Genomic DNA, 15,185 nt, shown 5'->3' with positions numbered 1-15,185 from the left:
TCTTTTAAGTGTTTGGACCACAGCCCTGTTCTGAAAGGGCCCAGAGTCTGCAACACCACTAAGCAAGGGGCACCACCAAGCAAGCAGCAACATGAAGACCAAGGAGCTCTGCAAACAGGTCAGGGACAAAGTTGTGGGGAAGTACAGATCAGGGTTGGGTTATAAAAAAATATCAGAAACTTTGAACATCCCACAGAGCACCATTAAATCAATTATTCAAAATTGGAAAGAATATAGCACCACAACAAACCCGCCAAAAGAGGGCTGCCCACCAAAACTCACAGAACAGGCAAGGAAGGCATTAATTAGAGAGACCAAAGATAACCCTGAAGGAGCAACAATGCTCCATAGTGGAGATTGGAGTATCTGTCCATAGGACCACTTTAAGCCGTATACTCCACAGAACTGGGCTTTATGGAAGAGTGGCCAGAAAAAAGCCATTGCTTAAAGAAAAAAATAAGCAAACACGTTTGGTGTTCGCCAAAAGGCATGTGGGTTACTCCCCAAACATATGGAAGAATGTACTCTGGTCAGATGGGACTAAAAGTGAGCTTATTGATCATCAAGGAAAATGCTATGTCTGGCACAAACAAAACACCTCTCATCACCCCGAGAACACAAGCATTATGCTGTGGGGATGTTTTTCATCGGTAGGGACTGGGAAACTGGTCAGAACTGAAAGAATGATGGATGCCGCTAAATACAGAGACACTCTTGAGGGAAATCTGTTTCAGTCTTCCAGAGATTTGAGACTGGGACGGAGGTTCACCTTCCAGCAGGACAATGACCCTAAGCACACTGCTAAAGCAACACTCGAGTGATTTAAACTTACTCTATAAAAACATTTACATGTCTTGGATTGGCCTAGTCAAAGCCCAGACCTCAATCCAATTCAGAATCTGTGGTATGACTTAAAGATTGCTGTACACCAGTGGAACCCATCCAACTTGAAGGAGCTGGAGCAGTTTTGCCTTGAAGAATTGGCAAAAATCCCAGTGGCTAGATATGCCAAGTTTATAGAGACATACCCCAAGAGACTTGCAGCTGTAATTGCTGCAAAAGGTGGCTCTACAAAGTATTGACTTTGGGGGTGTGAATAGTTATGCACGCTCAAGTTCTGTTTTTTGTCTTGTTTGTTCCACAAAAAAATATATTTCGCATCTTCAAAGTGGTAGGCATGTTGTGTTAATTAAATGTTACAAACCCCCAAAAAATCTATTTTAGTTCCAGGTTGTAAGGCAACAAAATAGGAAAAATGCCAACGGGGTGAATACTTTCGCAAGCCACTGTACAAGCTGCATACAAGCCGCTGATGCGCACCTGTAACGTCTGCTTCCAACTCACACTCTCAAACACATAGATCCCCTGAACGCAGCTCACTCTCCAAATCCCAATCACCTGAATTCTGATCACCTGTTCACACACCTGTATGTCATTATCACCCACTATTTAGTTCAGTTCTTTGCACCCCATCATTGTGAGGTATTGTTTGTTTTGTGACACACTTCTATTCAGAGCTCTGTTTTTCCCGTAATTTAATCCTCCCGTGTATGATAGTTTTTGCCTGCCTCACTAACGACGCCTTTTGCCTATTTCCTGCACGTACTTTAGCCTATCGGATTTCCTGTTATCAACCTATTGCCTGATCTCCCGGACAACGTTACCAGCCTTTCCCCTGCCTGTACTGTTGCCTTTTTGGACCCCCTGTGTAAGACCTTCTGCCTGCCCCATGGACCCAGCTACCTGCCTTCTCCTGTGGCCCTTTACAATAAACACCTGCTGCGCCATGCTGTTGAAACCAGCTCTCTGTCTCCCATCGTGCTCATTACAGCACCTTTGGAAATGTTTACATTTTTAAAAAGTCTAAATCAATTTCATATACACCATCACAATCAATCCATTATTTATTTTAGTCAGGTCTGAAGAAACATGTTATGAAGAAAATGTCTTTCAGAAAAACAGAATATGAGTTGGCCTACTGTATTTCATCTGGTTATGTTCCATGCCATAGGCTGTAGACTTGTTCATTTAGCAGACAAGATATGCTTATAAGGCCCGTGCCATTATTTAATATTATATGATTTTATAGTAAGAAGAATATAATTGAACTTAGAAAGGGTATTTTTCCCATTCCGGAGCGAGTGTGCATATGAAGTGGCTATGTTGACAGTAAAAGTGATCATTTGGTCCTATATGCTAGAGTTAGAGTAATTTGGCAACTTTAGTTGTGAATGATACAAAACTTAGAATGTTTTAGAAATCAAAACATGTGAGCTGCATGGTGCGAGTATAGGCTATTGATGATTTGAGAAAGTCGCTAAAAAAGCTTGCTCTGTTCCATTCCTCCGGCTGCATAGCTGTTCTCTCATCAAGTGATAATATTTGTACCCATCAGACTATTCTCAATTTAATATTGTCTTTACTTACATGTAACATTTGTTTCCATTTAGAACAGTCCATTATCAAATGGGCAGGAACAGGGGCCGGGCAAAAAATACATGTCATCTGTATGCACTGGAATAGCAAATGGAGGCCTTTCCCGCCGGTCCGTTTTTCAAAGATGCAGGGTAGGCTACTTGGGTTTTATTGCGGAGCTGTACTTAATATGAGCTGCTGAGAAAGAAATATAACACTTATTTCACTCCACACATCAACCACTGTTTGAGGAGAATGCTCTTGCTGCGTGTAAGGTGATATTCTGCCCCAAACTGTATTAGATTGGCTCTCCAACCCTGTTCCTGCAGCTACCCAGTGCTTAATTTGGGAAACTAAGTCAAATCTGTTGCGGAACAGATAGTAAAAATGTTCTCGCAACAAAACATATTTCACTAAACTGCTGACAGCCACTCTGCTCACTTGAGAAAGGAATAGAGAGAGAGAAGATGGAAGCGCATAGTGGTGAGATATTCTGTATAGCTAAAGGTAATGTCACCCAATTAATTATGAAAATATTTTAAAAAATCCCTATTACTAGGCTATTCAAAATCAAATACAAATTCACTATAATTGTAGGCTAACTGTAAGCCGCCCTGCACAATCAATGAACCAACAGCATAGCCTAGGGCTATACGTTCACTCCCAGACTCGTGGAAATACATTTTGGAGCGTAGCACAAGGTAACCAGTACATCCAGTATGCATAATAATACAGTCCACACTCAAAGGCCATTACTTGAATATGTAATGGGCTGTAGCCCCTGCCACATGCGTCCAGTTCCGGGGCAGGTGTAATAGGATTCCACCTTGTTGCTATATTGTCCTTTTTCCTGTTTGATGGCTAAGGGGAGGTCGTAGCGGGACTTATTGTTTGCGATTGTGTCCTCAGCAGTAGCTGTTGGATGCAATAGCCCTGCGTGCGGTAGCTCTGTCCTTTAGCTTAGCGCGTACCTCAGTGTTAATCCAGGGCTTTTGATTGGGAAAGCAGCGTACCTTCACTGTGGTGCCAATGTCGGTGATGCAATTCCTGATGAAGCCCGAGACGGAGGTGGTTAGCTCGTCGATGCTATCGGCGGAGTCCCGAAACATATTCTAGTGGGTGCCAGCAAAGCAGTGCTGCAACATAGCCTCCGATTCGGAAGACCATTTCTCTACGGAGTGCGTCATGGGTACTTCCTGCTTAGCTTCTATTCAGAAACAGGAAGCAGGAGTATAGAGACATGATCTGATTTGCTGAAGGCTGGATGAGGGAGGGCTTTGTATGCTTGCTTGTGGATTGAGTAACAGTGGTCTAGAAATGTATCACCCTTAGTGTCATCCAGAAGCATGGCAGACATTGGATGAATATTAAATGTTAATATCGTCAGCTGCAAGTAGCTAGGTCTCCATCCAATTGGCAACAGATTTTCATGCGAATATTCTGAAATCCGCATTTTCCCACCAGAGAAATTTCCAGCAAATTGACTTGTTGCAGATAAAAGAGTGTGATGATGTAGTGCACATAACAATTATTTTTGACGGACTTTGTTCAGTCGACATTTGGAAAGTTTACCGACAAATTTCCACCAGGCCTATCGTGACATTTTTTATTCAACATTTTACTCATAAAAAGGTTGGATGAAAACCTGGCTACTGATGGAGAAGAAAAAAATCGGACTCAAAGACAATTACTGGAAAAATTCTATGGATATTTTTGGTACAATGGTGACAACAAATGTGTCTTTTTAGGAATAAAAAAATATGAGTTCTCTATGGGACCATCTATGGGAATTGGCTAGGCTTCAGCTAACCTGCCGTACCAAAAGTACCCTCTGAGCACAGTGGAACGTGTGCTTCGAGACTGGAACCCTGGCCCTCTGTTATGGATCAGTGGTATAAGCAGTAGCCTTCCTAGTGATCCAGCCATAGCCCTAGATATAATTTGGGCTTTATACTGTTTATTTTCAAGTAAAGTACAAGTCAACCGTTCACTGTGTCTTCCCATCAATGCGTTCTGACCGACACCCCAAGGCAAACGCACACAAACCAAACAGCAACTTTAGCCCTCCACTACATTGTGGGGTCTGGGCTCCGGGACAGGAGTAGGCAGAAGAGGGCTGTAGCACCATGGTGGTCTGGAGACTTGAAGTGTCACTCTGATGACACGGCAGCAGTGACACGTCAATAATTGGAGGCCACGGTGGGGGGGGCAAGCCACTCACTGCTGTCATTCTGTCCATCACAAGCCGTGGTGGTGCCAGCAGAACTCTCTCTGCTGGTTGGATGCCTTGGGATGAGCTCTGTAGAGGCTAGCTTAGTGGGAGAGAGGCTAGCCATGGAGTGGGATGTGAGCGGTAGCAGCACGGAGCGGAGTCTCTGTGAGCTGTACTACTTCTTGTAGCTCACGTAGCTAAGTGAGACTGACCTGCATGGCTCGCTGGGACTGCCACAGCTGGGCTCTCTCTCTCTGGATGTAGTCTCTCACTAGCATGTGCACTATAAGTCGCTTCATTGGCAGCTCCCTTCATACGAGGCTGAAGGTCATCTTGTTGCCCATGAGCATACTGTGCTCTTTATACTTTCTATCTTCAAGTAAACTGTTCACTGTGTCTTCCCATCAATGCGACGCTCGGCGGGGAACACCCAAACCAAACCAGCAACCTAAGAATAATACAGTCAAGCTCTCCACTACAGTCTGACTCCCGAGACAGACAGATAACAAGTTGAAAGCTTAGTAGTAGGAAAATACACTCTTTTGAATGTCCACCACATTTCTCCCTCTCTTTGTTCTCTTTCCCATTCAGTTTTGTTAATTTCCTTTGAACTTGAGTGTAGGCTAGGCTAGACTGATTGTCAAACTGTGGCGGAACAGTTCATCCAGACAGTGTAAGGCGCACACACAGATCAGTCAACTATGAGAGCTGGTCTAACTGGTCTAACCTTAGGCCTATTCTCCATGGCTTTCGGTAGGAAAAGAACATCATTATCTATTTTCTTTAAAAGAACTGTTGAATAGACTGTCGAGATCCAGACCAAAGCGGCACAGTTGTTCTGAACTTTGAACCAAACTGGCTTTGTATAATCAGTAGCCTAATATTTAACACTGATTCTTGCCTCAATGAGGACGAGCAAGTATGTTTGTGTGTGAAGATGTTCATCACAAAGGTATTATTTCCCACAGACAGACGCCTGTGTAATGTCTGATTAAGCACAGATTAGAGAAGTGTGAAAGCCAAGCCCACAGAATAAGAGAAGTAGCTAGCTAAAATGGGACACTTCCCCCAAGTCGTCCATTGGCAGGGCAGGACTTGCATAGCACCTTCTATCGAGAAGAACTGGTGGTAAACATGTCCCTCATATATAGGTCTGGGTACGTGTGCTAATCCAACCCCCCTAGTTAAATATAGGCCTAGCCCACACGTAATAAGAGTCAATGGTAGCAGGACAAAACAAAAGGAAAGACTGGGAACCCCCACTTTTTGTGGTGAGCTCAGCAGCACTTCAGCAGTAGGGGATATTAAATCCTACACCACTGACGGGTCACTCAGGCTCATACAAAGACAGCAAAAGTAGCACTCTATAAAGACATCTAGGTCTATTGCATTGAAATCATAAACACCAGACAGTAAAGTTGGGTTTATTAGAGATTTGATTGGACTCTTAATGAAAGCCTCAACCTCTCTCTCTCACTTGTCTAAAGCAGGAGTGAGACTTTGACTTTTATACACCAGAGCCAAACACACAGAGAGAAACATCATTTAGAATGTTTCTCCGACAACTTATTTTGTCCACTGAACAAGCCACGGGATGTTCCCATGGGAACCATACATCCGTCGGCACACCGTGAATAAGGCCATGTTTACATTGGATCATCAAGGCTTCTCATGGGTTTTAACACACACACACATATGCTTTGCTCCTCTCAGTCCACCCTGCCTGTCTGCACGATCCCTTCCCTCTGTTCACATAGCAGAGCAATCGCTGCAAGGCACTACTGTGTCGTAGCTCTTAATATGAGCAGTATGTAGTGTCAGTTTGAGTCTCACACTGAGACCAGATACAGTACACACACACACCATTAGTTGTTATTACATAGGCCTAAATATTTGTCACGCCTGCTCCCGCTCTCCCTCTCTGGCGCTCGAGGGTGCCAGGCTGCCCTTCATTACGCACACCTGTCACCATCATTGCGTGCATCAGCGCTCATTGGACTCACCTGGACTCCTTCACCTTGTTGATTGCCCCATCTATCTCTGTCTGTTCCTCCATGTGTTCCTCGTGTCAGCATTATTGTCGTTTACCTGTTCCCCTGTCCAGACGCTGTCTGTGTTCTGTTTCATGTCTGTGTTTCATTAACTTCTTATGGCTGCAGGGGCAGTATTGAATAGCTTGGATGAAAGGTGCACAGAGGTGCCCAGAGTAAACGGTCTGCTCCTCAGTCATAGTTGCTAATATATGCATATTATTATTTGTATTGGATAGAAAACACTCTGATGTTTCTAAAACTGTTTGAATTATGTCTGTGAGTATAACAGTACTCATATGGCAGGCAAATACCTGAGAAGAAATCCAACCAGGAAGTGAGAAATCTGAGGTTGGTCGATTTTCAACTCATCGCCTATTCAAATCCCAGTTGGACATGGATCTGTTCGCACTTCCTACGGATTCCACTAGATGTCAACAGTCTGTAGAACGTTGAATGAAGCTTCTACTGTGATGTTGAGCCGGATGGGAGCTGTTTGAGTCAGTGGGCCAGGTCCTGGTCACGCGCATTTCACATGATATCGACTTGCGTTCCATTACTTCTATAGACACAAAGGAATTCTCCGGTTGGAACATTATTGAATATTTATGATAACAACATCCTAAAGATTGATTCTATACTTAGTTTGACAAGTTTGTTCGACCTGTAATATAACTTTTTGAAGTTTTCGTCCGACGTTCGCCTGGACCTGCACGAGCGTTTGGATTTGTGTACTAAATGCGCTAACAAAAGTAGCTACTTGGACATAAATTATGGACATTACTGAACAAAACAAACATTTCTTGTGGAAGTGGGATTCCTGGGAGTGCATTCCGACGAAAATCAGCAAAGGTAAGTGAAGATTTATAATGCTTTTTATGAGTTTTGTTGACTGCACAATTTGGCGGGTAACTGTATGGCTTCCTTTTGTGGCTGAACGCTGTTCTCAGATTATTGAATATTGTGCTTTTGCGGTAAAGATTTTTGAAATCTGACACAGCGGTTGCATTAAGAACACGTCTATCTTTAATTCTATGTAAAACATGTATCTTTCATCAAAGTTTATGATGAGTATTTATGTTATTTGACGTGGCTCTGCAATTTCTCCGGATATTTTGGAGGCATTTCTGAACATGGCGCCAATGTAAACTGAGGTTTTTGGATATAAATATGAACTTTATCGAACAAAACATATGTATTGTGTAACATGAAGTCCTATGAGTGTCATCTGATGAAGATTAAAGGTTAGTGATTAATTTTCTCTATTTCTCCTTTTTGTGACTCCTTTCTTTGGCTGGAAAAATAGCTGTGTTTTTCTGTGATTTTGCGGTGACCTAACATAATCGTTTGTGGTGCTTTCGCTGTAAAGCCTATTTGAAATCAGACACTTTGGTGGGATTAACAACAAGATTACCTTTAAAATGGTATAAAATACATGTATGTTTGAGGAATTTTTATTATGAGATTTCTGTTGTTTGAATTTGACACCCTGCACTTTCACTGGCTGTTGTCATATCATCCCGTTAACGGGATTGCAGCCATAAGAAGTTAACTCTTCTTGAACTGCACTGTTGGTTAAGGGCTTGTATGTAAGCATTTCACGGTAAAGTCTACACTTGTTGTATTCGGCGCATGTGACAAATAAAGTTTGATTTGATGCAGCCCAGACTCCCAGTGCAGGCTAAGTGGACCAGGCACAGTGCTTTCACGCTAATGGGGATACATGAGACACATTTGACAGAAAAACCTTAGGTAACAAAAAATGTCATGTTCTAGTATCGGAAAAATACCAAAGTTTCAAATACCGTGGAACCAGGGTTTCCGTTAGGAAAATGTGGCACTGGACATTTGGCCAGCAGTATTTTCATTTACCGGACATTCGAGAAATGTACCTGACCCGTATGCATTGGGTGTGTAAATTGATTAGGGCGTCTACCCACGATGCTCAGAATGACAGAAATCCCATTTACATTATGATCATTAATATTAACAGAACATTGAAGTCGAGGATACAACGATGTGCGGTCCTTCTTACCCAATTCTGACTGATGCGCACTTTGAAGATGTTAGAGTAACTGTCCACATTTACTTTTCTTCAAACAACAAGATGAGTAACTTACAGCAAAATCACTAGCTTATGTCAATCTACTATCCCCCATAGTAGAAAAGTTGACCTATTGTCACGCCCTGGCCATAGAGAGGCTTGTATTCTCTATTTTGGTTAGGCCAGGGTGTGACTAGGGTGGGCATTCTAGTTTCTTTATTTCTATGTTTTGGCCGGGTATGGTTCTCAATCAGGGACAGCTGTCTATCGTTGTCGCTGATTGGGAATCATACTTAGGCAGCCTTTTTTCCTTTGGTGTTTGTGGGTAGTTGACTTTGTTAGTGGCCTGTATCGCCCTAGTAAGCGTCACGTTCGTTTTTGTTGTTTGTTGTTTTTGTTGGCGACATTCTTAAATAAAAAGAAATGTACGCTCACCACGCTGCACCTTGGTCCGGTCATTTCCACCTAGACGACGGCCGTGACACCTATTCTATTGGTCAGCTTGTCGAGAAAGAAATAGTCTATTCCAAACTAACTCTGGGACAGTTGTGGGATGATAGATCACAAATTCAAAATAACCAGTCGGCCTAGGCTACATATTATTATTAATTATTTTTAAACAATGAGTCTGATGCAACAGATCAGAACGTTTAGCTTAGAATGTTGATAAACTATTATTGCTTCACATTATAAGCACAGCAATACGCACAAAGCAGTAGGCTACACGCAAATGTTCGTTCCATAATGTGATTAACGAGAAAACACAGTTGTCAAATCACACAGCACATGCAAGCGGTTTCATGTGACAGAGATGAATACCCATTAGAAATGTAGAAAGGGAAATCTATATGCAAAAACTAGCATGGGTTGCTAATATGACTAGGATTGTGAAAGAAATGAAAGAAAGTTTATATAAAATAATTTCCTCCACAAATATGGTCGGATTTTGGCTAGGCTACTTTAAAGCAAGGTAGAAAAACGTTCAGGTTTCAAACGATTAAGTATATACTGCCTCCAGCTCCTTGCAAAGTGGTGTGTGACGTGCTGATGAAGCATGCCTTCCATTGTCTATGCATTTGCTGTTTGAGATGCTGACATATTTTCCGCTCAAAGGCTCTGTATCTGTATGCTGTACGCATGCGATACATAACGAATATACTGTACACACGCGCGCCAATTTAACTTCACAAAATTATGCTAATTACCCTATAGACTGATAAGCATGACCTGTCAAATGTATTTCCATCGACTGGTATTTAAGTAAATTATTAGGCTTAAAAGCAATTTTACTTATCAGCTTTTCTATTTTTTGGGAGGCCAAAAACAGGCTATTACCAGCTAACGGAAACCCTGAGTGCAACACCAGTTCTTACATTGATTTGGACTCTGTAACAGCAATGGGAAGTGCAATATGTATTTATTGCAGATTTCAAAGTGCCATGTGTTCTTTTATGTGAAATCCTCTAGAGGGCAGAATTTGAAAAAACTATACTCGATACCAAAACGATACCAAAAATCTAAAAAATAAATAAATAGAAAAAAAATGGTTAGGCTATCATTAGCATTTCTAACGGCTCCACAAAGTGGTAGACGTGTGACCCGATTCAGGAAACCAGGCGTATGTCGCAAGTCACAACTTCACAGGAGAGCCATTTGAACGTTTATTTGTATCAACATGCGTTTTTTAGCAGAAATGCCCTCTGGAACATGTGAACTTTCATGTGCCTTAATAGCGATAGGGGGCGACATTTTCACTTTCGGATGAATCCCAAATTAAACGGCCTCGTACTCTGTCCTAGATCATATGATATGCATATTATTATTACTATTGGATAGAAAACACTCTGAAGTTTCTAAAACTGTTTGAATTATATCTGTGAGTAAAACAGAACTCATATGGCAGGCAAACTTCCAAACAAGAAGTGAAAATTCTGAAATTGGTCGCTGTGAAACATTTACATTTAAGTCATTTAGCAGACGCTCTTATCCAGAGCGACTTACAAATTGGTGCATTCACCTTATGACAGTGAAAGGCATCGCCTATTAAATTCTCCTATATTTATGGATCTGTATGCACTTCATACGCCTTCCACTAGATCAACAGGCAGTAGAACGTGGAATGAAGCGTAAAACTTGATGTGGGACCGGATGAGACCCATTGGAGTGACTGGTCAGGCATATTTCCAGTTCTTGGCCAGGCACACTACGCATGTGATGTCCTTCCTTGCTATCGGTTATATAGATATGAAGAAATGCTCCGTCTGGGACATATATGAGAAAAACATCCTGAAGATTGATTCTCAACTGAGTTTGACCAGTTTATTCGATTTGTAATATCACTTTTTGAAGTTTTCGTTCATTAGCGTAAAGTTCTATGGACACGTGAACTACACATGCTAGCCAAAGTTGCTAATTCGACAGAAGTAATGGACATTATAAAACAAAAAAACGATTTATTGTGGAACTAGGATTCCTGGCACTGCATTCTGATGAAAGATCATCAAAGGTAAGGGAATATTTATGATGTAATTTCGTATTTCTGTTGACTCCAACATGGCGGAGAATGGCTGAGCGCTGTCTCAGATTATTGCATGCTGTGCTTTTTACTAAAGTTATTTTTTTAAATCTAACACAGCGGTTGCATTAAGAACCAGTGCATCTTTAATTATATGTTAAACATGTATCTTTCATCAAAGTTTATGATGAGTATTTCTGTATTTCACGTGGCTATCTGTAATTACTTTCACTATTTTGGAGCCATTTCTGAACATGACGCCAATGTAAAACCACGATTTGTGGCTATAAATATGCACATAATCGAACAAAACATAAATGTATTGTATAACATGATGTCATATGACTGTTATCTGATGAAGTTGTTCAAAGGTTAGTGATTAATTTTATCTCTATTTGTGGGTTTTGTGAAAGCTATCTTTGCTGTGAAAAAATGGCGGTGTGTTTTTGGATATTGTGGTGAGCTAACATAAATATATGTTGTGTTTTCGCTGTAAAACATTTTAAAAATCGGACATGTTGGCTGGATTCACAAGATGTTTATCTTTAATTATATGTACAACATGTATTTTTCATCAAAGTTTTATGATGAGTATTTCTGTATTTCACGTTGCTCTCTGTAATTATTCTGGCTATTTTGGAGCCATTTCTGAACATGGCGCCAATGTAAAACCACGATTTCTGGCTATAAATATGCACATAATCGAACAAAACAAATGTATTGTATAACATGATGTCATATGACTGTCATCTGATGAAGTTGTTCAAAGGTCAGTGATTAATTTTATCTCTATTTGTGGGTTTTGTGAAAGCTATCTTTGCTGTTTTCTCTGTAAAACATTTTAAAAATCGGACATGTTGGCTGGATTCACAAGATGTTTATGTTTTATTTGCTGTATTGGACTTGTGATTTCATGAAATTATATTATATTATATCCCTGTGGCGCTAGGCTAGGCTAGTCAGCGTTTCTGATGACAATGATCCCGGATCCGGGATGGGTAGTCCAGAAAGGTTATTAATAACAAACTTGTATGCCATCTGTAAATATGAATACAATTGTTAAATTACGAGCCTTGTTGGTTAAGCTACAGAAAAAGTTGGCAACCTTCCCACTAGCCATGATTGGCTGAGATAATGAGTGGGCTGGACATGCCGAGAGAGGATTGGTCTGCCATATAGAGGGCTTCTGTCTATTTGAGCTGGTCAGTCTGTGTTGGTAATCCCGTTGAACGCTGCTTTAAAAAAAAAATGTATTGTGTAGTGGAGCTGCATAAGTGTTGCTCTCCATTTCCTGGAGGATCAAGTTTTGAAATCAGTGGAATTAGAGTATGATAGCTAAAGAGATGAGAAAACACCTGTCTCCCTATTACGTTTTCAATCTAAGGGCAACCGTGGCAAGAAGATGCGTCCAACCATGATGTATACTGGTAAGATAGTCTAGCTAGCTACTTTTTCAGATTACACATTTCTAATTTTGACAAAGTGGTTTCATTTCAAGCAAGTGTACTGTTAGCCAATTAGCTAACATTAGCTGGCTGGCTCCCTAGCGGCAGGGACTGGGAGACTAGTCAGGATCGAGGGAAATTTAGCTAGAAACAGCAAACTAGCTAGCTAAATTGCCATAAATGTTTGCTTATCGACCTGTCCCAAAATTAATGTAGTTGGTTCAGAGTTCGTTTTAATATTTCAACCAGATCGCGTATGGTGTGGGAGGACAAAATCAACATGGACGGACGGACGCACGCGCGGTCTGGTCAACATGTAATGCAACAATGCTGTAACGTTAGTAGGAGATATGTATCTTTCAAATTATAGACGGATATAGAGCACTCCGCACATCATCGTCATTAAGCTGGAAAAATTATACAGATAGGCGAGCGACAGCAGCGAACAGCGTGCTCTGCCCCTGTCGAGTCTGCTGCTACGCTGTGCTTTTAGCTGACTCAACATTACAATGAAGCAGTTGGTGCTTTGGAAACAAGCTGAAGTCCTGACTGACTGCTGGGAACATGTCCACAACTTCATCAGCAAGCTGTCAAACTATTGTAAATAAGTGACAAATGTATCAGTGCAGTGCCCAACATCCTTAGCTAGCTAGCTAAAATTCAATCCATGTGTTTGTCATTGAAGCTAGCTAGCAGCAGAGGCAGGCTACAACAAGCTAAATCAGCTGATGCTTCGTGCAATGTCTCAATGCTCCTTTTGGTCAAAACACTTGCAGACTCAAGTGATCACTATCGAACACAACAGCAAGTGGCTTAAAGGCCAATTGTTTGGTTTCAGATTAAATTCAGCCTATGAATGTGGTACTCTTAGAATAGAAAATGTTCTACCTGGAACCAAAAAGGGTTCTCCTATGTGGACAGCCAATGAACCCTTTAGGAGCCCTTTTTTCTAAGTGTCAATAGAATGTAATTGCCCCCTAGCGGTCATACGAAATAGGACCAGATTATGCATAGTACATGTGGAATTTTCTCAACGTTTTAACGGAAAACCGATTAAAGGCATCTGTTTAAACATTAATCATTTTTTTCTATTTGTCACATCCATAATATTCGTCCATTACCCTGGCATGGTATAGCCCTTCCTCTGGGGTTAAATATTTTAGTACATTTATTTTTTTACCTTTATTTAACTAGGCAAGTCAGTTAAGAACAAATTCTTATTTTCAATGACGGCCTAGGAACAGTGAACACTGCCTTGTTCAGGGGCAGAAGGACAGATTTGTACCTTGTCAGCGTTCTCCATGTAACAACAACTGTCAGCTCACAGGAAAAATGGAGGCACATGGACACAGAATCCGTTTACACCAAGTTGTATTGCACCAAGCCAGGAGCTACAACATTCATGGGTCCATCTCTCAATACCAAAACACAATGTATAGATTGTGTCAGCTATTCAGTGAAAGAAGTGTGAACTTCACAAATCGACCTCACGTTATTGTATTGTAGCTAACGTTACACATAGTACAATACAGACAGAGGGGAAATGTTCATACAACTTTCTTTTTTATCAACAAGGGCGCATAGCGCTCGCTCATCGTTTCTCTATCTACCCCGAGGCTTGACAGCTGTCCATAACTTCGGGATGTGATGGGAAGTTCCACTTTGCATAGCACATTTCCCTATCAAATGTTATTCACAGTAAATTACTAATAGCTAGCTACAGCTAGCTACCTAACGCAAGGCTCAGTTATAAACCAGATAACTTTAGCTCTATTCAGAAATGTAAACTAGCTAGCCATACTACGTTAGCTATATAGCGTGCTGACTGTCATTAGAGTTGTCAAAATACCTCGTGACTTTGTCTAATATTAACTAATATATAATAACCCCACAAATAAACAAATACTTACTTTTTTGTTGTAAAATGTGGAGAGAACAGTTGGCTGTAACGGACCTCCGTCTTCTTGTCTGTCCCGTTGTGCGTTGTGAGAGAACGGGATGTGAGTGGGAGTCTGGGAGAGAGATGTGTCAGTGACGGGCCATGCGATTAGACTACGGTGGACGAGCTGGGAAGGCGTGGTAGACCCCCACCGTGCGGTAGACGTGGGTTAATTCCCCTTTCATGTCTGAAAAGAAATGAAGTCATACTGTACAGTTCAATTACAGGCTACTGCAACATGTTTTTCTCGACAATAATTTTAGCAATTCATGAACATAATACTTTAAAATGTTAAATGTCGTGTTGTTCTTACTGTTCTCGTAAAGAACACGATAAGATCATTTTTAAAGGCCCTCAACCTAACTACACAAAATTAAGAAAGTAGCCAGCTTCGCTCATGCATGAGTCATTAAAAGCAAATAAATAATGAGCTCACCCTTTACATTGAATATAGTTACACTGACATAAATCAGTTTGTTGATTCCTTCCTCGACGTGTGGTTTTTACTCTTCATCTTCCTTGTTTACAAAGTAACCACAGAGAGAGTGAGGGGTAGGGTGTCACGCATGTTGAATACATAGTTCA

At 41.2% G+C, this 15,185-nt stretch overlaps 1 protein-coding gene across 1 annotated transcript in view; it reads right to left on the bottom strand.

Annotated features, from left to right (window-relative positions):
• The window catches only part of LOC129866606 (CD82 antigen-like), a 54,473-nt gene extending 39,772 nt beyond the window's left edge, over window positions 1-14,701 (bottom strand). The window contains exon 1 of the mRNA XM_055939361.1: window positions 14,572-14,701. The gene's annotated coding sequence lies outside the window, so the exon portion shown is untranslated. The remainder of the gene's footprint in view (window positions 1-14,571) is intronic.
• Window positions 14,702-15,185: the final 484 nt, after the last annotated feature.

The sequence above is a fragment of the Salvelinus fontinalis genome, chromosome 12 (genome assembly GCF_029448725.1).
Source record: "Salvelinus fontinalis isolate EN_2023a chromosome 12, ASM2944872v1, whole genome shotgun sequence".
Lineage (NCBI taxonomy): Eukaryota > Metazoa > Chordata > Actinopteri > Salmoniformes > Salmonidae > Salvelinus > Salvelinus fontinalis.
This window is presented reverse-complemented; position numbering and strand designations above follow the sequence as displayed.